This window comes from Globicephala melas, chromosome 2 (assembly GCF_963455315.2).
Source record: "Globicephala melas chromosome 2, mGloMel1.2, whole genome shotgun sequence".
NCBI classification, from domain to species: Eukaryota; Metazoa; Chordata; class Mammalia; order Artiodactyla; family Delphinidae; genus Globicephala; species Globicephala melas.
This window is the reverse complement of record NC_083315.2, coordinates 78764023-78787285: the sequence shown is the minus strand read 5'-3', so window position 1 is coordinate 78787285 and position 23263 is coordinate 78764023. Positions and strand designations below refer to the sequence as shown.

Here is a 23263-nt window from a genome sequence, read left to right as displayed (position 1 = left end):
AAGACCTGGAACTTTACAGTTTTATATAGTTCTGTAACTCCTAGAAGAGAATATAGGCATAACCCTCTTTGACGTAAATAGTAGCAATCTTTTTTTTGGATCTGTTTCCTAAGGCAAAGGAAACAAAAGCAAAAATAAACAAACGGGACCTAATTAAAAGTTTTGCACAGCAAACGAAACCATAAAACAAAGGGACAACCTACGGAATGGGAGAAAGTATTTCAAATGACATGACCAACAAGGGGTTAATATCCAAACTATATAAACAGCTCATACAACTTAATATCAAAAAATAAACAACTGAATTAAAAAATGGGCAGAAGATGTGAATAGACACTTTTCAAAGAAAACCTACAGATGGCCAACAGGCACATGGAAAGATGTTCATCATTGCTAATTACCAGAGAAATGCAAATCAAAATCATGATGAGATATCATCTCACACCTGTCAAAGTGGCTATAATCAAAAAGAACACAAATAACAAATGTTGTCAGGGATGTAGAGAAAAGGGAACCCTAGTACATCGTTTGTGGGAATGTAAATTGGTGTAGCTCTATGGAAAACAGAATGGAGGTTTCTCAGAAAACTAAAAATAGAACTATCATATGATCCAGCAATTCCACTCCTGGATATATATCCAAAGAAAATGAAAACAGTAATTTGAAAAAACACATGCATCCCAGTGTTCATAGTAGCATCATTTACAATAACCAGGATATGGAAGCAACCTAAGTGTCCATCTACAGATGAATGGATAAGAAGATGTGGTATATATACAACATGAAATATTACTCAAACATTAAAAAGAATGAAATTCTAGCATTTCCAACAACATGGGTGGACCTGGAGGATATTATGCTTACTGAAATAAGTCAGACAGAGAAAGACAAATACTGTATGTTAGCACTTACATGTAGAATCTAAAAAATAGAACAAAGGAATGAATATAACAAAACAGAAACAGACTCAAGATAAAGAAAACAAACTAGTGGTTACCACTGGGGAGAAGGAGGAGGGGGGACAAGGTGAGAGTAAGGGATTAACAAACTACTCCGTATAAAATAAATAAGCAACAAAGATATATTGTATAGCACAGGGAATATAGCCAATATTTTATAATAACTTTAAATGTAGTATAAGAATATTGAATCACTATGTTGTCCACATGAAACTAATATAATATTGTAAATCAACTATACTTAAATTTTTAAAAAAATTTGACTTCTCCAAAAAAAAATCATCTCTTACCCAACCTAAGAAAATCTTACAAGTACTACCTGGCATTGTGAGATTGCATTAAAAGACCCAAAGACAAACAAGGCCTATAATATTGGGTTATTCTTTTCTCAATATTTGTAGTCCCTCATAGTGATACAGTTGAGAGGAATTTCTACATCTCCTGAGAAGTTAGTCTAGCTCAGTTGCTCTAGCTTTTGTGCTCTATGGGACACTCTAGGTCAAAAGTTTAGTGACTACTTTGGTGGCACATGGGGTGTTCAGACAGAAAGACTACAAAGCAGCTGATTCTTCTTCTGTGTGACAGAGTATGTTTATTAGATATCTGTTGCTGTGTAACAAAATATTCCCAGAACTGGTGTTTCAAACAATGATTATTTCATGCAATTCTGTAGTTCAAGTGTGATGTGGGTCTTTCTGGGATAAATCAAAGTGTTGGCTGGGCTGCCTTTCTTTCTGGAGGTTGTAGGGTAGGATCCATTTCCTTACTTTTATAGCTTCTAGAGGCTTCCCACATTTCTTGGCATGTGGCCATCTTCCATCTTCAAAGCCAGCAGTATTTATTCAAGTCTGTCTTACACTGCATCACTCTGACACTGACCCTTCTGCCTCTCTCTTTTACCTTTAAGTACCCTAGTGATTATGTTGAGCCTATCTAGAAATCCAAGATCGTTTCCCTATCTTAAAGTCATCTTATTAGCAAACTTAATTCCAACTGAACATTTTGAGGGGTGCATTATTTTGCCTACCACAGTCAGTAGTCTGGTCATGGTTCAACTGTGACCTCTATTTGAGGGTCTTTTACAAGGCTGAAATCAAGGTGTCATTCAAAACTGTGGTCTCATCTGAAGGCTCGACTGATGAAGCATCTTCTTCCAAGCTCTCTAATGTGGTAGTTGGCATAATTCAGTTTCTCAAAAGCTGTTAGATTGATGGCCTCACTTCTTCCCTTGCAGTTGCTTGCCAAGGGGACATCTCTAATATGACATCTTATTTAATCGAAGTGTTCAAGCCAAAAAAGCAATAGTGAGTGAGTCTATAGCAAGTGGAATTCACAGTCTCTTATAACCCAACCACAAAAGTGTTATCTCCTAATTTCTGTTGTATTCTATGCATTAGTAGTCATCCGTTAGGTCCAATGTACCCTCAAGAGGAGGGGATTACTCAAGGGTCCCCTGAAGGCGGGGATCAGTTGGTGTTATTTCAGAGGATATCTTCCACAGAGTGCTAAGTAACAAAGAACACTGGCTTTAATCACACAGGATGAGTACAAAATCCATCTCCACTGCTTACTATCCATGTGACATCCAGCAAGTTTTGTATCAACTCTGTGCCTCAATTTCATTGTCTGATAAATTATATTATTGTGAGGATTAAATAAGATGCTACAAACAAGATGGTTAGAAGATTGCCTGGCGCCTATGAATAAGTGCCCAATGAATATTAACATTGAATGGAGTACTCAATGCTGAAACATGAGTTGAAAACTATTGAACTAGTTAGATCTAAATTAAATACCTATGTATTTTATGATCTAAAAACTATTTTTTCACCTCTTAGAATATATAGAAAATGTGGAACATAACATTTTATTAGACACCAGAGGATATGACAGGATGGTTTCTTTATTAAAAATTTGTAATATTTTTATGATTGAAAAAAGCAATTATGGGAAATTTGAAAGTTACAGAGAAGCACAAAAAAGAATGAATGAATAAATGTTTTTCTAAAATTTGACATACAAATACTTTTATACCTTTAAGTTTTTACATTATAATTAACCAAAATACTTTTTATGTGAAAATGTGGTATTGCATTTTATCCTACTTTTGCTTTATTCTTGAATTTTTTTATTCTTGAATTTTTTTTGAAACAATGTCATCCCCGATCTTGATTTAGTTTTTTTTCTAGCATATATTTATAAATCTTACTAGAAAGTATACATGGTTTTATATTCTAAGACCCTGCATGTCTGATAATATCTCTCTGTTGTACTTGAATGGCTAAGTGGCTAAGTATGTCATTGTTAGGTCATACTTGTTTTCTTTCAGAACTCTATAAACATCTTTCTATTGCCTTGTGGTGTTTAGGGTTATAACAAAGGAATATAAGACCAGAATGACATTTTTTTTCTTTGCACACAATCTGTTCTGTTTTGCTTCATCCTGGGTAGCTTACTAGATATTTTTAACTTGAAATTTCTTATGTTGAAAATATGTGGAAGAGTTTTTTCCATTGTTAATTCTGCCTGGTACTCAATGGGTCCTTAAAACATCTTTACTCAGATATTTCTCCAATTCTGAAAACATCTCTTTATTGTTTCTTTGCTTTGAGCTGACAAAAATCAAATCATGTCACTCTTCTGCTCATAACCCTCATCACACTCAGAATGAAATCCAGAGTCCCTACCCTGGACTACAAGGCCCTACACAGTAGCTGGTGGCTTTCTCTGAACTCAGCAGTCTCAGCCCTTCACTTTGAGTAAGCCACTCTGACCTTCTTGCCCTTCCCTAATCATATGAAACACATCTCTCCCTCAGGTTCTCTGCATGTGCTATCCCCTCTGCTTGCAGTATCCACTTCAGGTCTCTAGGAAGGAAAGCCTTGCCACCTTGTAAAATAGGAAAATCGATCCACCCCCAATCTATCACCCACAGGCATGCTTATTTGTCCATTTCCCCTATAGAATATAAGCTCCATAAAAGCAGGGCCTTTCTGTTCTGTCTGCTGCAGTACCACCAGCAACTATAAAAGGGTCGTTAACCAAGTCCTGGTGGGTTGCTGCCTTGCAGTTACCGGTTGTTCCCTCCTATGCCTCCTTTCTTTTGCTGTGTCCCATGTTTCCCAAGTCTTGTATAATTTCTTAAAGTTTCTTACATATGAATGCCATCCTTCCCTGGAGTCTTGGCTCTTAAAAGGCTTTTGTAGCATGAAATGAGATAGTGCTTGAAGTGCTTTGATATATTTACAAGGTTGTGCAACCATCATCATAATCTAAATTTAGAACATTTCATCATTGCAAAAAGAAAGCTTGCAACCCTTAGCAGGGGTGCCCACCCTGTCTGCCCACCCTCTTTGAATTGTATACATTAAACAGATGAACTTTGTGCTATGTAAATTGTATCTCAATAATGCTCTTTTTAAAAGTGATTTATAAAAAAAAAGTGATTTATAAGCAGGAATGTCATATAGATGTTTTCATTTTTTAGGCTGAAAAGAAAATTAGAGACACCTCGAGGCTAACATGTTAAAGGATTATTCTTTTATGAACTTCCCATGTGGGCCATTTTTTTACCTTTTCAAAAATGCAAAGATTTAACTTTAACACATTGTCCATTATTTTTCTCAAATTATAATAGTTATTTCTCATGAACCATAAAATGTGTTTTCATGTAAGTAAATATGGAAACATAAAGTTACATGTAGGCTTAATATATTAACTATAACTAGCGATATCTGCATCATTTGTCTTTGTCAGATTCTGTCATGTAGATGCGCAGACAGGTAATTTCCATTCTGAATAGGTACCAATATTATTTATGAATATTTATGTACTTGTAATTTTAATTAGTTTTTCCCTTAGTTGAATTCTACCCACGTTCACTAATTTCTGATTTTATCATCTACTAATTCTTTTTTAAATTTATTTTATTTTTTATTTATCTTTGGCTGCGTTAGGTCTTCGTTGCAGCACGCAGGCGTCTCACTGCGGTGGCTTCTCTTATTGCGGAGCACGGGCTCTAGGCATTCGGGCTTCAGTAGTTGTGGCACGTGGGCTCAGTAACTGTGGCTTGTGGGCTCTAGAGCGCAGGCTCAGTAGTTGTGGTGCACAGGCTTAGTTGCTCCGCGGCATGTGGGATCTTCCTGGACCAGGGCTCAAACCTGTGTCCCCTGCGTTGGCAGGTGGATTCCTAACCACTGCGCCACCAAGGAAGCCCTCATCTACTAATTCTTATTCTTTATCTGTATGGGAAATCGATATTGAAACTTTGAAGTCAGTGTAATGGTAGCATTGCCATTTTGCTATTCCTTTAATCTGCTTCTATTTGCCTAAGGAGAAATATGTCATGTCACTTAAAAGTAAGTATCAGAAACTGAAGAGTAATATAGTTGTGGATGAAATGTAAGAGATTTTATTTAGATAATAAAAATTGAATTTTAAGGTATTTTATCTTTTACAGTTAAACGAAGGCATATGATATACTGAAATGCACACTTGTCACCAAAATACTTTATTACCAAAAATAATAAGGCAATTTGAGAGTATCAACCTATGAACAAATGTATAATTGACTATCATTTCATTTTTCAGAGCATGCTTCATACTCGAGCATATCTTTAATTTAACCATAAAACAGTCTTTAATAGTGAGTTGAAATATTTGATGAGTGGTAGTCTCAGATTCTATATTCACTTTTTTTGTGAATAAGGAAAAATAAACTATGTGCACTCTACCCTTTAAAGTTATGATTTACCAACTCTTATTCCACTTAGGGTGATAAAGAATTATTACATTTAGTTTTAAACTCATCAAATTATGGTATCTTAAATATTTTGGTTAGTTCTTGGTAGCCAAACCCAACTGGAATAAGCTTTCAAAGTTTTTAGATGAGTTGGGATAAAATATAGAAATCTTAAAATTGTATTTATGAGTCTTTGCATGCTCCTTTCATATTGAATTCTGCCTTTCATTTATAAGTTTAAACATTTTTAAATGTGCTACTTGCTCATTAGGCTATTAAACTTGTCAATATATTATGAGGTAAATCAGTGTTAAATACTAATAGAAATTGAGGTACACAGAGGTTAAATGACTTGTCAAGTCATATTTCATACGCCATTCCTTTTGAAGGGGGTATCTTGCTTAAATTTGTACTAACCGAATACAACTGTTTGTATGAGAATTGAAATCACATTTTCTTTGCACTCCGTGGAAGACTGAGCCCCTGAGATTGATAACTACACTAAATACTATCTCAGGAATTTCAAGAAGCAGAATGAGCCTGCAGGGTAATGGAGGTCTTTCATTCGCTTATTCCACAGAGAGATTCTGGAACTTGGCAGCTATATTCAATAGCTAGTGTAACTGAGAGAACAGTTGGTGCGTGGGTTTGGACAGATTTTGCCTACTTAGTGATCCAGGTCTTTCCATGGGGAATTTCACGTAGCATGAAACATGCTGCAAACTCTCTTTAGAGAAAATCTGGACAGGAGTTGATAACACCCAAAACAATAACAGCAATATTTTTTTGCTTCTCATTGCCCTTGCAAACAAAGTGATTTCTTAACCCACTACTCAAGAAGGAGTAATTTTTGCAAAGAGAGTATCAGATTTGGGGATTTATTTTGGTGACTGTGTGGTTTCGTTAAATTACATATTCAAGAAAAGTAATGTATAAAGCTGATTCCATTCAGCTTTATAACATGAGCAAAATTTCCAGAATACACAATTAAAATTTTAAAATTTCAGATCTCCTTGAATATTGTATAACTGTATTGAAAGACCACCTCTACCAATTTTACTTCTCTGAATCACAGTACTTTTCCAGTATTTGTCCTCTGTCTTTATACAGGTTCTCAGAATTTACCTAGAACTACTTCCTCTTTCTATAATGTCTGAATATTTAGAATATCTAATAGAGTGTCAAGTATGCATTATCATATTTTGTCAGGATGTGCCACTAATATACATCCATCTGGTTTTATTTATTTTCAACTCTTTTATTTAAACTTCAAAGTTTGATGAAATGAATTTTTGTCTCACCATCCTTGTAATATCTACATTCTGTAAAACAGATCTATTTAAAATATGTGCTGCAATCTATATAATATGAATTGATTTCAGCTGAGAAAGTAGTTTTGAAGACTGTTGGTTTTATATTATGCAAATTACTTTCTCTAGTAAAGTAGCATTTTCTGGAATTCAGAATATCCTGTAGTTACATTTACAATTTCTTCTTAACAAAATAACAGGACAGGTAGTCTGACAAGTAGGAGAGTATTTCCATATAAAATGGAACAACATATTTGAAACTGGAACAGTCTTAGAGAATCCAGATTATGTGGACTCCATATCTGTAATCCCAGGAAGTACCAAATAGTCATTTGGTAAGATCATTAAAGGAAGCCTACTGCAAAAATATTCTTAAGATGTGAATTGACCTATAATTTTTATTTAAATGCATTCCTTACATCCACAAAAAAATGTTACTCATTTATTTGACCACTAACTAAGCTAATATTATTTTTTAATTGAAGTATAGTTGATGTACAGTATTATACAAGTTACAGGTAAACAACATAGTGACTCACAAATTTTAAAGGTTGTATTCCATTAATAGTTACTACATAATACTGGCTATATTCTTGTGTTGTACAATACATCCTTGTTAGTGAGCTAATATTGAAATGTCTATTCTGTGTCAGGCACTCTGGTAGGTACTTGGGACCAAAAAGAGAGAATCTCTGCCCTTATGGAGCAGGAGTCTTGTCAAGAAGACAGGTATTGATCAAATATTCATGCTTATTTAGGTAAAAGTAACTGTGATATCTGCTATAAAAGATAAGTATATTGTGCTATTAGAACAGCTGAGAGGAACATTTTATTTTGTCAGGCAATTCAGAAAAGTATTCCCTAAGGAAGTTATTTTACAGCTGACATCTCAAGAACAGGCAGGAGTTAACCAGTTGAAAAGGGATGGAAAGACCTGTTATAATGAAAAAATTTAAAACCAGTAAATGTATTGCAAAATCTTTTCAACTACTGATTTTAAATATCATTACTAACCCTATAAGTCTATAGCTTGTGAAATTTAGAATTTACATTTCTCTGTTGGCTGCCTGCAGTGAGAGTATTTGGCTTATGTGTGGATGTGTTCACCAGTTGGGTGTGTATGGTAACAAACATGCTTCTTCCCCATGGTAAAATGAGTTTCTTTTTGGATAATTGCTCTCAGTAGTTACCACTGAGCCTCAACTATTTTCTATGTTGGCAAGTCCCCAGAAGGTTCCAAAAGAGGAAATGCATGTCCATCTTTAGCTCTTTGATTCTATGTGTGATATTTTAGTCACGAAATAATTTCCAGCTGGCAAGCTTGACATACATATTCAACAGCAGCTAAATATTGTTGCTGCATCTATTACATAAGCTACAAAGAAACTCAGTCAAGAGATGCTCCAAAATTTATAAAAGTTTTAATACTCAAACATTTGGTATTTTTATCATAAAAATCTGAGTCTCATTTATGATTGATTTGATTGTTCACATTACAGCCCTTCCCTTCCCCAGATCCATATAGTTTGTTTATTTTCCAGGCTCCCATATGTTACATCTTCAGAGTTGGGCCATTTTCCCAAAAGTCAGGCCATGGAGGAAGTTGAGTGATAGGGAATCTTTTATGAGGAGAATCAGGCGAGTTGGAATTTAAGACCTACCAGAGGGAGGTCAGTTAGTCCAACTCTGTCCGGTTGTAAACAAGAACACTGGTAACAAGGAACATCAAACGATTGCTCAAGGTCACACAGGTGGTTAGGACACAGCTGAGGTGCGTAAACCACCTTCTCCAGAATCTGTCCAGTATAGTTTGTATTATACATTTATAGGATAATGATTAAAATCATCACTTGAAACCCATGAAATTAAAAATGGTTTTTGACTATGTTTAAGTATTGCTACAATTTGGGTATACAATAAAGTAATTACTCCTATGTCCTTACATCTTTTATCTTATGTTCTTTGACTATCTAAAACTCAGAAATTTGTCTAGTTAGCAGGGGTGAGTGTGTTTATAAGTAGAAATAAGGTAAATAGATCCCAAGCAATCATCAGCTTAGCAAAGTATATGATGGGGTTTACATGTAAGGAAAGCCTATAGGCTTTCTCAGTAAAAAGAAGAAAAAGGGCCACATTTTTGGCCCAGACCAGGTGAGATTTTCAGGTCAAATTACTGAACCAGCAGCTATGATCCTACAGTAAATTCTAAGCCTCATAAAGTTTGTGATTAAATCCTTACAAATTCAATTGATTTTCCTATGAGTGTCTCCTAATGGCCCTGATTCTTCTACTAAAATATGGATGGAAAGGGGATCACAATATAAAGATGCCCATCTGCTGCCTTTTCTTCTAGTAGAAAGTGCTGTGTCTACAAAAGAGTTATATTTTAAACCTTCAGTTCCCTTTTTTCCAAGGCTTTGTGCTCACCGATTATAAGCATGCACATTTTTAAAATGTAGATTTAAGTATGGCTCACCCCTCTACGCTAGTCAATGTGAGGCATCCTCTTTCTGAGTGAATTCCTGGATTCATATACTCAGAATCTCCTCAATGCTAAAATGCTAAGTAGAATACATCTTAATGCATATACCCTTGCCTTAAAGGCACATGATCCACGTGGATCCACGGTTCATATTTGTATTTAGGTACAATTTCTCTGCCTTTTGAACTGCTTTGATCTATGTATCTGTGACTTACAATTAGCCTCTCTAGAGGGTTGGTGGTGGAGAAATATCTCTAGAATCCCAAAGTGAAATCAATAATTCATCCTTTTTCCAAAGCTGTTCTTCCTCTGCTGTACTTGACAGCGTCACTCTGAGCCCAGGAACCCCACTCACATCCTCAGATCAGACTAAGTGCTCCACTCTTCCTTACTCCTCTTCTGCAGGGTCAAAGCTCCAACAGTCTACTTTTAAGTGTCCTCCTCTTTTCTCCGTTCTTCTCAAACCCACTCACAACTTCACTAGTACAAGACAAGATCATCTTCCCTATGGATTCCTTCCTAGATGCGAAGCTTCTCAAATTGCCTCTCTCCTGCTGCATAAGGTCTGTCTAAAATTCTCTCTCCCTCTCTCCCCCTCTGTCTCTTCTTGCCTCCCTCTCTCCCTCTCTTATCCTCCCTCTCTCCCTCTCCCTCTCTTCTACATGGAATTGTTCTAAATATAAAATATGTTGGTAAGATTCCATTAATAACAATATTATGTCCAACGTCTTTGCATTGAATAGCTACTTAATTCTTCATGAATGCCATTTATGTGTAGGTATATTACTGTTCCCAAAGGAGAAGTCAGAAGCCAGTGCCTTTGCCAGTTTTCATTAGACTGGGTAATCTAAAGCTTCAATTAAAATATAAAATAGAAACAATAATTCTCTGCTTCACGATGCAAGAAAAATGGTTCCTTTGTTGGTAATTTTGAATTTATTTAACTTATGTTTTATTGTTCAATAATCATAACAGAAATAGATTTTTAAGTTAGCCATGATCCTCCTTCTCCATTTTCTACTGCTACATATGCACACAGAATTTTGTATAACTGTAATAATAGTATAAATGCACTTCTGTATTTTTTCATGTTTTATGAATTTTGGCATATTGATAGAGTTTCAGAATCTTTTCAGTAGTTACATAATATTTCACCACATCCGTAAACCTCAGCTTTTTAACCAACTCTCTATTTTTGGATAATCAGGTTAATAGCATTCTTTAAATTACAATGAATAACGCTACAATGAAAATGTTCTTGTATTATGATTTTTCCTCATTTTGTTTACATCCTTGGGGCAAATTCCCAGTAGAATCATTGAATATCAACAGTATGATTAATACTGTGTATATTTCTTGAAATGTGTTACCAAATCATGTACTGAAGTTTTCACCAGTGTGCACTGTCACCAGGGGATGGCTATGCTTGTTTCAGCCCACCTTCAACAGAATAGAATATTGGAAAGACTTTAAGTTTGCTGTTTTAATAAAGTAGTACCTCGTTATGTGTTTATACTTTGAATTTCTTTCATAACTAAGGAATTGAACATTTTTTCGTATGTTTGTTAACTAATTTTACTTGTTTTTTTTTAATTCATGTCCCTGCCCTTGAAATATTGGTCTTTAATTCAATGAATACTATTTTAATTTTTAATCTGTATGGCTTCTTTATACAATATAGCTTTTAATTTTTAAAACTATTGCTGCATATATTTTTTTCAGGATGGATTCCATTTAAATTGCATTATTTTTGTTATAAGGTTTTTTTAATATCATAGGATCTATCTTTATGGTTTCTTTTAGTTTCAATGTTATCCAGCAAAATATGTTGTTAGTTTCTAATGTTATTTCTGTATGTATGTTAATTCTTTGATCCCTTTGGTCTTCATTTTAGTGTTAAAAATCCATTTTATAATAGAAATATGTCATATGTTTTTGTGGTTATGGGAATAATTCAGTTGCACAGAGGAAAAATTTATGATGCAGAAGAGATAGTACATGATTGCAACAGCCAAGTCTTCGAGTGGGAGAAGTTGGCTATTATTCAGTACACAAAGTGGACTGCTTAGCTTTAGGTAGTAGTAGAGGTAGTTCAGTCATAGTAGCAAGAGGAGAGGAAAAGTACATGGCTTTAGGAGGCAAAATGGTAAATGTGGTAGTGGAATCTCAGTGATCTGCTAAGAGTGAAGAGAGGACAAGGGTTCTTGTATGTTTATGGAAAGAGAAAAACAGGAATATAAAATAATACTCTCAGAGCATAGGGACCAAGTGCTTAGTGAACTGTGGAGACGGCTGTCCATATGGAGGGCCCTTTTGACATTTGTGGCCATTATTTTAGATAACAACAGCCAGCATGGTGATGTTTTTTCCAGTCCTGTTGAGACACTAGGATACAGACACAGAAGAGATAAGGAATTGGTTTTACACAGGTTTGTCCTTGGCCAGGAGAGTATGACAAAGGGAGACGCCAAGTATTTGAGGGTATATATAAAAAAAGAGATTACAGTCATGGACCGTAGACTCTCAGGTAGTTAAAGAGAAAGTAAAGTTATGAATGAGGTCATTTAGAGAGAAAATGTGGGTCTCAGTGGATATAAGAAGGAGCGAGGTAAAGTAGTAGTCAAAGAGCACGATGCCTTTCAAAGAGCAGAATGCTAAAAATTGAGATTTAGAGTGAGTGCGCTTGTTGGTACCGACATGATCTAAGGTCAGACCATAGAAAGGGATGGCTGTTGTGGGAGGGAGGACAAACCCAAGGGAGAGTGGAGCTCAGAGCTGAGAACCAAGACACTAACTAGGTCATCTACGTAGTTATCAAGGTCACAAAAAATGAAGACAGTAGTGATTGCGAAGAGAAAAAAGCAGTGGGCTAAGAAATGTAATTCCAGTATTGATAATAATTTCCAGTAAGGTTGTATCATTAAAGATTTCTGTTAATGGTTTTGAAAGTGTCTGCTTCTCCATATCTTGCCAATACCAGGTATTATCAATATGCTTAATTGTTATCAATCTCCTGGGTGAAATTATCTTGGGATTGGATTTTCCTTTTCTAACAACAAGTACAGTTGATCATCTTTTCCTGTCTAGTCATTTGTATTTCCTTTTCCATTCATGAGTTTGACCATTTTTCTGCTGATGTGTTCACCTTTTATTAGCTACTTGAAAGAAATCTTCCTGGAATAGAGAAATTCCCTCTGAGATGTAAACTGCCTTGCAAGTGCTTTCCAAATTTTTTTTATTAGTTATCTATTTTATACATATTAGTGTATATGTCAATTCCAATCTCCCAATTCATCCCACTACAACCCCCCCACCCCGGCTTTCCCCCCTTGCTGTCCATACGTTTGTTCTCTGCATCTGTGTCTCTATTTCTGCCTTGCAAACTGCTTCATCTGTACCATTTTTCTAGATTCCACATGTCTGCGTTAATATACGATATTCGGAAATTTGTTTTTCTCTGACTTCTTTGTATGACATTCTCTAGGTCCATCCACATCTCTACAAATGACCCAATTTCGTTCCTTTTTATGGCTAAGTAATATTCTATTGTATCTGTGTACCACATCTTTATCCATTCATCTGTCGATAAGCATTTAGGTAGCTTCCATGACCTGACTATTGTAAATAGTGCTGGAATGAACATTGGGGTGAATGTGTCTTTTTGAATTACGGTTTTCTCTGGGTATATGCCCATCAGTGGGATTGCTGGGTCATATGGTAGTTCTATTTTTAGTTTTTTAAGGAACCTCCATACTGTTCTCCATAGTGGCTGTATCAGGTTACATTCCCACCAACAGTGCAAGAGGGTTCCCTTTTCTCAATGCCCTCTCCAGCATTTGTTGTTGTAGATTTTCTAATCATGCAAATTCTAACTGATGTGAGGTGATACCTCATTGTAGTTTTGACTTGTATTTAATGTGCCTCTTGGCCATTTGTATGTCTTCGTTGGAGAAATGTCCATTTAGGTCTTCTGGCCATTTTTTGATCGGGTTGTTTGTTTTTTTAATATTAAGCTGCATGAGCTGTTTATATATTTTGGAGATTAATCCTTTGTCCGTTGATTCGTTTGCAAATATTTTCTCCCATTCTGAAGGTTGTCTTTTCATCTTGTTTATAGTTCCTATGCTGTACAAAAGCTTTTAAGTTTCATTAGGTCCCATTTGTTTATTTTTATTTTCATTTCTCTAGGAGGTGGGTCAAAAAAGATCTTGCTGTGATTTATGTCAAAGAGTTTTCTTCCTATGTTTTCCTCTAAGAGGTGTTTAATCAACTTTGAGTTTATTTTTGTGTATGGTATTAGGGAGTGTTCTAATTTCACTCTTTTACATGTAGATGTCCAGTTTTCGTAGCACCACATATTGAAGAGGCTGTCTTTTCTCTGTTGTATATTCTTGCCTTCTTTCTCAAAGATAAGGTGACCATATGTGTGTGGGTTTATCTCTGGACTTTCTATCCTGTTCCATTGATCTATATTTCTGTTTTTGTGCCAGTACCATACTGTCTTCATTACTGTAGCTTTGTAGTATAGTCTGGAATCCGAGGGAGCCTGATTCCTCCAGCTCTGTTTTTCTTTCTCAAGATTGCTTTTGCTATTTGGGCTCTTTTGTGTTTCCATACAAATTGTGAAATATTTTGTTCTAGTTCTGTGAAAAATGCCAGTGGTAGTTTGATAGGGATTGCATTGAATCTGTAGATTGCTTTGGGTAGTATAGTCATTTTCACAATGTTGATTCTTCCAATCCAAGAACATGGTATATTTATTTCTCCATCTGTTTGTATCATCTTTAATTTCTTTCATCAATGTCTTATAGTTTTCTGCATACAGATCTTTTGTCTCCTTAGGTAGGTTTATTCCTAGGTATTTTATTCTTTTTGTTGCAATGGTAAATCGGAGTGTTTCCTTAACTTCTCTTTCAGATTTTTCATCATTAGTGTATAGGAATACAGGAGAGTTCTGTGCATTAATTTTGTATCCTGCTACTTTACCAAATTCAGTGATTAGCTCTAGTAGTTTTCTGTTAGCATCTTTAAGTTTCTCTATGTATACTGTCATGTCATCTGCAAACAGTGACAGTTTTACCTCTTCTTTTCCAATTTGTATTCCTTTTATTTCTTTTTCTTCTCTGATTGCTGTGGCTAGGACTTCCAAAACTATGTTGAATAATAGTGGTGAGAGTGGACATCCTTGTCTTGTTCCTGATCTTAGAGGAATGCTTTCAGTTTTTCACCATTGAGAATAATGTTTGCTGTGGGTTTGTGGTATATGGACTTTATTATTTTACATAGGTTCCCTCTATGCCCACTTTCTGGAGAGTTTTCATCATAAATGGGTGTTGAATTTTGTCAGAAGTCTTTTCTGCATCTATTGAGATGATCATATGGATTTATTCTTCAGTTTGTTAATATGGTTTATCACATTAGTTGATTTGCGTATACTGAAAAATCCTTGCAACCCTTGGATAAATCCCACTTGATCATGGTGTATGTCCTTTTAATGTTTGTTAGATTCTGTTTGCTAGTATTTTGTTGAGGATTTTTGCATCTATATTTACCAGTGATAGTGGTCTGTAATTTTCCTTTTTTGTAGTATCTTTGTCTGTTTTTGGTGTCTGGTGGCCTCATAGAATGAGTTTGGGAGTGTTCCTTCCTCTGCAATTTTTTGGAAAAATTTGAGAAGGATGGGTGTTAGCTCTTCTCTAAATGTTTGATAGAATTCACCTGTGAAGCCATCTGGTCCTGGACTTTTGTTTTTTGGAAGATTTTTAATCACAGTTTCTATTTCATTACTTGTGATTGATCTTTTCATATTTTCTATTTCTTCCTGGTTCAGTCTTGGAAGGTTATACCTTTTTAAGAATTTCTCCATTTCTTCCAGGTTGTCCATTTCATTGGCATAGAGTTGCTTGTAATAGCCTCTTATGATGCTTTTTTCTGCAGTGTCCGTTGTAACTTCTCCTTTTTCATTCCTAATTTTATTGCTTTGAGTCCTCTGCCTCTTTTTCTTGATGAGTCTGGCTAAAGGTTTATCAATTTTGTTTATCTTCTCAAAAAAGCACCCTTTAATTTTATTGAGCTTTGCTATTGTTTTCTTTGTTTCTATTTCATTTATTTCTGCTCTGATATTTATGATTTCTTTTCTTCTACTAACTTTGCATTGTATTTGTTCTTCTTTCTCTAGCTCCTTTAGGTGTAAGGTTAGATTGCTTATTTGAGATTTTTCTTGTTTCTTGTGGTAGGATTGTATTGCTATAAACTTCCCTCTTAGAACTGCTTTTGCTGCATCCCATAGGTTTTGGATCATAATGTTTTCATTGTCATTTGTTTCTAGGTATTTTTTGATTTCCTCTTTAGTGATCTCTTAGTTATTTAGTAACATATTGTTTAGCCTGTATGTGTTTATGTTTTTCACGTTTTCTTTTCCCTGTAATTCTAATCTCATAGCGTTGTGGTCAGAAAAGATGCTTGATATGATTTCAATTTTCTTAAATTTACTGAGGCTTGATTTGTGACCCAAGATGTGATCTGTCATGGAGACTGTTCTGTGTGCACTTGAGAAGAAAGTTAATCTGCTGTTTTTGGATGGAATGTCCTATAAGTATCAATTAAATCTATCTGGTCTATTGTGTCATTTAAAGCTTGTGTTTCCTTAATTTTCTGTGTGGATGATCTGTCCATTGGTGTAAGTGAGGTGTTAAAGTCCCCCACTATTATTGTGTTACTGTTGATTTCCTCTTTTATAGCTGTTAGCAGTTGCCTTATGTATTGAGCTGCTCCTATGTTGGGTGCATATATATTTATAATTATTGTATCTTCTTTATGGATTAATCCCTTGATCATTATGGAGTGTTCTTCCTTGTCTCTTGTAACGTTCTTTATTTTAAGGTCTATTTTATCTGATAATGAGTATTGCTACTCCAGCTTACTTTTGCTTTCCTTTTGCACGGAATATCTTTTTCCACCCCCTCACTTTCAGTCTGTATGTGTCCATAGGTCTGAAGTGGATCTCTTGTAGACAGCATATGTATGGGTCTTGTTATTGTATCCATTCAGTGAGCCTGTGTCTTTTGTTTGGAGCATTTAGTCCATTCACATTTAAGTAATTATCGTTATGTATGTTCCGATTGCCATTTTCTTAATTGTTTTGGGTTTGTTTTTGTAGGTCCTTTTGTTCTCTTGTGTTTCCCATTTAGAGAAGTTCCTTTAGCATTTGTTGTAGAGCTGGTTTGGTGGTGCTGAAATCTCTTAGTTTTGCTTGTCTGTAAAGCTTTTAACTTCTCCATTGAATCTGAATGAGATCCTTGCTGAGTAGAGTAATCTTGGTTGTAGGTTCTTCCCTTTCATCACTTTAAGTATATGGTGCAACCTCCTTCTGGCTTGTAGAGTTTCTGCTGAGAAATCAGCTGTTAACTTATGGGAGTTCCCTTGTATGTTGTTTGTTGTTGTTCCCTTTTGGCTTTTAATAATTTTACTTTGTCTTTAATTCTTGTCAGTTTGATTACTGTGTGTCTCGGCATGTTTCTCCTTGGGCTTATTGTGGCTGGGACTCTGCCCTTCCTTGACTTGGGTGGCTATTTCCTCTCTCATGTTAGGGAAGTTTTTGACTATAATCTCTTCAAATATTTTATCAGGTCCTTTCTCTCTTCTCCTTCTGGGACCCCTATGATGCAAATGTTGGTTCGTTTTATGTTGTCCCAGAGGTCTCTTAGGGTGTTTTCATTTCTTTTCATTCTTTTTTCTTTATTCTGTTCTGTGCTAGTGATTTCCACCATTCTGTCTTCCAGGTCACTTATCCGTTCTTCTGCCTCAGTTATTCTGCTATTGATTCCTTCTAGTGTATTTTCCATTTCAGTTTTTCTATCGTTCATCTCTGTTTGTTTGTTGTTTAATTCTTCTAGGTCTTTGTTAAACATGTCTTGCATCTTCTTAATCTTTGCCTCCATTTTTTTTTCCAAGGTCCTGAATCATCTTCACTATCATTATTCTGAATTCTTTCTCTGGAAGGTTGCCTATGTCCACTTCATTTAGTTGTTTTTCTGGTGTTTTATATTGTCCCTTCATCTGGTGCATAGTCCTCTGCCTTTCATTTTGTCTTTCTTTCTTTGAATGTGGTTTTCTTTCCACAGGCTGCGGGATTGTAGTTCTTTTTGCTTCTGCTGTCTGCCCTCTGGTGGATGAGGCTATCTCTGGACATTGAGAGGAGACTCCTGTGGGTCATGCCTTAGTGAAAGCAGCCAGGGGAAACAAAAGCCTATTCTGTGTTAGTGTTGGAGGGTCTGCTGCAGAGGCAGGTCCAATTATTTTATATTGATATTTTAGTGAAGTATTAATAAATCTTCCCATTCTTAAAAATAAACATTACAATTAGTATATATTTAGTAATCAATTAACTGTGTAGATAAAGTGTCAGATTGATATATTTTTATTTGGATTTAATTGATTCTTCTAAAGGACCAAAATGTATTGTATATGAGTTAAATATTTTTTAAACTTTATAGTGGCTATAGTTAGTACAAGGAAAAAGACAGGTCTTAAGTTTAAAAGCCTTTTACTTGACTTCATTTGAACAGCTTAGTTTCTCAACAGCAACCCCACACATATAGGCAGTACTGCTTCAGATAAATTTGTTGGATTTTTTGGTAGAAAATGAGAGTTAAATTAATGTAACACTAAGAGAAATGCAACTTTATTCACTATTTTCCTGACTGATGAAAAGGTATTAAGAACTCACAAATGGAGTGCTTTTTAAAGGATAAACAATTTCAGAGGTCTTCACACATTGATTTTTCTCTATATCTTAAAACTTCTATAATAACATGCTTCACTAAAATTTTCATTTATTGTCTAGCTCCAAGGATAATGGAAGCTGATTTGCTATATATACAGTAGAATTTTTTTTTAACTGCATCAAAGGCATATCCTAGCTCTGCTAAAGGGCCTGCACCACAGTCAATATAAAAGCACAAAAAGTCCCATCAGTTTAATAATAATAAAACCCAAAAAATGGAAAACTGAGGGTGCAGGGAAGAGGCCCCTGGGCCAGGGGCATGGGGAGCCCTGCTCATGGCACCAGGCCTGGCCACAGGGCTCCCCTGGTATTGCTGTTGCTACGAGGTTGGGGGTCAGCAATTGTCCTGTGGGAGCCATGGTTCACCTGGGTTGAGGACCCTTACTTCTTCTGGGGTGTGCTCAGCTTCTGCATGCCCCAGATCTTGCTCAGCTGGCCAGAGCTGAAGGCCTCAGTGGGTTTGTAACAGTCAACCAGCAGCTCCTTGACCCTGGCAGCTCGGGTGTCATTCATCACTCTCCATGTCCAGGAGTTCATCCACATCAATTTCCAGCTCCAGGATCTCCTCTTCCTGGCAGTTGCAGAGGTGAGTGATCTGCTCCAGGATCCACTCCTCCAGGTTGAGGCGCTTCCGTAGCTCCTTGCGGTTGTACTTGACTGTGACCTTCCCTTGGCGCCTCACTGGTCCCTCATCGTCTGTGCCACCTGGGCCCTCGCCTGCAGCCCCAGGATGGCTCTGAAAGTAGATGCGGGGTCCTGGGCCACCACTCCCTGGTCCAGGGGCCGGAGCCACCAACGCCGCACCCCCCACAGGGCCAAGTATGTGCGTCAGGCTCCTCCTTGTGCTGCTGCCTCCAGGATGCCTGCCGGCTGGCTCCAGGCCCCTGGCTAGGGTTAGCTCGTGAGCTCAGCTCCACAGGGCTCCTCATGGCTCTGCAGCAAGGGCAGCAGCGGCGGGCGTGCCTGGGGGCAGATGCAGCATGTGGCGTCCCCAGAGCTGGCCTGGCCACACCCCGCCCCCTCCTCGCCAATCCCTAGAATTTTTTCTGTATATTAAATTGATATTACTTATCTGGTAGCAGCATTCAGTGTCATGCAATATGTATTGATGCTATTGTTATCTGCTTTTGGAATAAGTCTGTGAGGTACTTCAGCTTGAAAGAAGCAATAAATGAACCAAAAAACAAATGATAACTAATGAGACAGTGAAGAGAACAGGGTAAATTCCCAGATTTCAAATGAACTGTACTATTTTGTGACTCCACTCATCCTCAGATTATCCTATATATATATATTCAGTCACCAAGAATACATCATAAGATAATTATTTATATGTAGTGGTCTCCATAGTTATTTAGCCAATCCTTTTAGCCCTTGAATGATTAATTCCAATTCATTTATTCAAAGTTTTTTGAGCTCCTAGTTTTTACAAACACTGATGTAAAAACTAGGGTTAACATGATAATAAAAAAAAAGGGGGAGTCTCCACATTATAGCTTGATTAGAGTAAGAGTTAATAAGAAAATACAAGGAATCATTAGTATGACTCCCGAGCTGAGTGAGAGGTCAGCATGGACTAATACTAGCAAGTGATAATTTCTTATATGTGTAATTGGAGTTTCCAAAGAAGTAAAGAGAGTCAGAGACAGTTGTTGAAATGGAAGATAAGTAAAGAAAATCTAATATGTGGAAATAGAGTCCCTGGAGAAGGAAAAACAAAAGAAAGCAATAGAATTTATGTTTAAAACTGTAATAAAAGAAAATTTTGTAGAAATAAAAGACTTCCAGGTACAAACTGACAAGGCTGACTTAATACTAGAAAATCAACTTGGAATTGTCAACTTTGAAACAGATGCTGGTAAATTTATTGGATCTTAAAGATAACGGAGATATCTTCAGGGTCTCTAGTCATAAAGTGATTAGGATCTTTTTTTAAAAAGCCCCAGAAAACTACCAAGCCCCTTCCACACTGTGAAGATAAAAGAAGTCACATTCTGCAAGACCAAAAGGGCCTCCACCAGAACATGACCATCCTGGAGGCTTGACCTTGGACTTCCTAGATCTAGAACTGTGAGAAGTACATGTTTGTTGCTTATAAGCCACCTAGTCTATGGCATTTGGTTATAGCATCCCAAACAGACTAAGACAAAAGGCTAGTTTATTATTGGGAAATCCACTAATATATAACATATTAATAGGCATAAGAAGAAAAAGCAGATGATAGTCTCCATGGATGCTGAAAAGTTATTTGACAAAATTCAATACATATAAATATTCAAGAACATAGAAATCAATGGATATTTCCCTTACCATATTTCATAAAAATAATTATATATTTTTATACATCTAGATATGTATGTGTATATATATTAAATATATATGAAATAGAGACATAATGCAAATTTGGCAAAATATTGACCATTGTTGAGTCTGAGTAAAGAATATATGGGAGTTCATTGTACTAGTCTTGCAACCTTTCTGTAATTTTTACATTATATCAAAATAAAATATTGTACAATTCACTATTTCTGAATAATAGAGATGAAAAATAGGCTAAACAATGTCATTTTCTGTGTCTAATCCTTTTTAACCAAGTTACTGTAATAGCCTTTTAATATGGTAGTTCTTGTTACAACTACAATTAATTGTTACAATTACTGCCATTTATAAAGTATATTTCAGTGATGGCACATTTATACAGTGTTATCTCACTGAGTTTTCACAAAACAACCTGAAAGGGGGATAGAGTTACAGTCCCATTTTACACAAGAGGAAACTGAGCCTTCTAGGAGTAAAATGGTTTGCCCAAGTTGACAGGGCAGTAAGTGATGGATTCAAGACAAAAATTCATGTCTCTGTCTCCCTTGCTGTCTCAAATCTTTCCTCCAGTGCATCCATCTAACCCCAAAGACATGAGTTTTTCTATACTTTTGCTTAAATGTGGGGATTATATCCTAGGCTTCTTTTGTATTCCCATAGCACAATATGTGGCTTGCACATCACAAACAATCAATAATACTTGTTGAATTAAGTTAAATTACAATGTAGTATGAATAAATAAAAAGGGAAAGAGAAAAGAATAAGTCTATGCTTAAATAGTTCCCGACATATATTGATTCTCTTTGTCTTAATTTTCACATAAAAATTTGTTAGCTGACACAATGAAAAATTTAGGTAAATGAATATGAGCGATTGATTATATAAAGGTAGTATTGCAAATGTAAACAAAATATTTGACTAGTATTTTTAACTTTCAGGTGGGAATTTTATTGATGGTAAGTTCAATAAAGAAGGGGGAAAATACCAAGATGCTGTGTTTTTCATACTCTGTCTATTCTGAAAAGTGTTGGCCTAGATATAGTGCAGTTGACATCATGTAATTTATATGTTCATAAATCCTCCAGTACATGAAGTACCTTCAATCAATGACCAATGCCTAAAGGATGAGGTATATTTTTACTGAGTACACATTTTATTGAACTATAACATGCATAGAGAAATTGTGCAAATAATAGGTGTCCAGCTGGATAGATTTATACACAGTGCACTTACCTGTTAACAGAACCTCAGAAGTCCCCATCATGTTCCTTTCCAGTCACTACCTAATGCCTCTGATAAAATTACTCACTATTTTGACTTCTAACATGATATAATACTTTTGCCTGTTGTGGAGCTTCATTTACATCAAACCATAGAATACGTTCTATTTTGTGCTGGGATTCTTTCATTGAACATTATTTTTTTGAGATATTACCCACATAGTCTGTTCATTCTCATTACAGTATTATGTTCCAGTGTACAAATATACCACTATTTATTTATTCATTTTACTATTGAGGTATATTTGGGTAGTTTCCGATTTTAGACTATTAAAGTGGTGCTATGAATGTTCTTATTCACGTTTCAGCGGATATATATGTACACATATCTGTCATGGATATATCCAAGGAGTGGACTTACTAAGTCATAGAGATGCATATGTTCAGTTTAGTAGATATTACAAACTAGTTTTCCAAAGTGATTATACCAGTTACCTGGCCCATCAACAGTGTATACAAGTTCCAATTGCTCCACATCTCCACCAACTTGCTATTGCCTGTCTTTTTCATTCTAGCCATTTTGATAGATGTGTAATGATAATTAAAATTGTAGTTTAATTTCTGCTTTCCCGATGACTAAGAAAGTGAAATACTTCTTCATAAGGTTTTTGGCCATTTAGTTATTTCTTTTGTGAGCTACCTTTTCAATCTTTTGTCCATTTTTTTAATTGAGCTCTCTGACATTTTCTTAAAAATTTTAAGCTCTTTATATATTGTAGATATTAGCCTTTTATGGGATATTTGTATTGCAAATATTTTCTCAGTCTATGACTTGCTTTTTTATTCTCTTAATAATGTCTTTATATAGTTGATTTACAATATTATATTAGTTTCAGGTATACAGCTTAGTGATTCAGTATTTTCACAGATTATACTTCATTAAAAGTTATTACAAGACAATGGCTATAATTCCCTGTGCTGTACAATATATCCTTGTTGCTTATCTATTTTATAGTAGTTTGTATCTCTTAATCGCATACCCCTAATATGCCTCTCCCCCCTTCCCTCTTCCTTTGGGTAACCACTAGTTTGTTTTCTAAATTTGTGAGTCTTTTTCTGTTTTGCATATACATTCACTTGTATTATTTTTTTAGATTCCACGTGTATGTGACTTATTTTACTAAGCATAGTATTTTCTAGGTTCATCTATGTTGCTGCAAATAGCAGAATTCCATTCTTTTTATAGCTGAGAAATATTATATTGTATATATATACCACATCTTCTTTATCTGTTTGTCTGTTGATGGGCACTTGGGTTGCTTCTATGTCTTGGCTGTTGTAAAAATGCTGCTAAGAACGTGGGGTGCATGTATCTTTCTGAATTAGAGTTTTCATCTTCTCTGAATATATGCCCAGGAGTGGGATTGCTGGATCATATGGTAGTTCT

At 35.7% G+C, this 23263-nt stretch overlaps 1 protein-coding gene and 1 pseudogene across 1 annotated transcript in view; one reads left to right on the top strand and one right to left on the bottom strand.

The window, feature by feature from the left end:
* Positions 1–23263, top strand: part of UNC13C (unc-13 homolog C) — a 576706-nt gene that overhangs the window by 415362 nt on the left and 138081 nt on the right. The window lies entirely within an intron of this gene.
* On the bottom strand, positions 18644–21857 carry LOC115864858 (protein phosphatase 1 regulatory subunit 14B pseudogene; annotated as a pseudogene).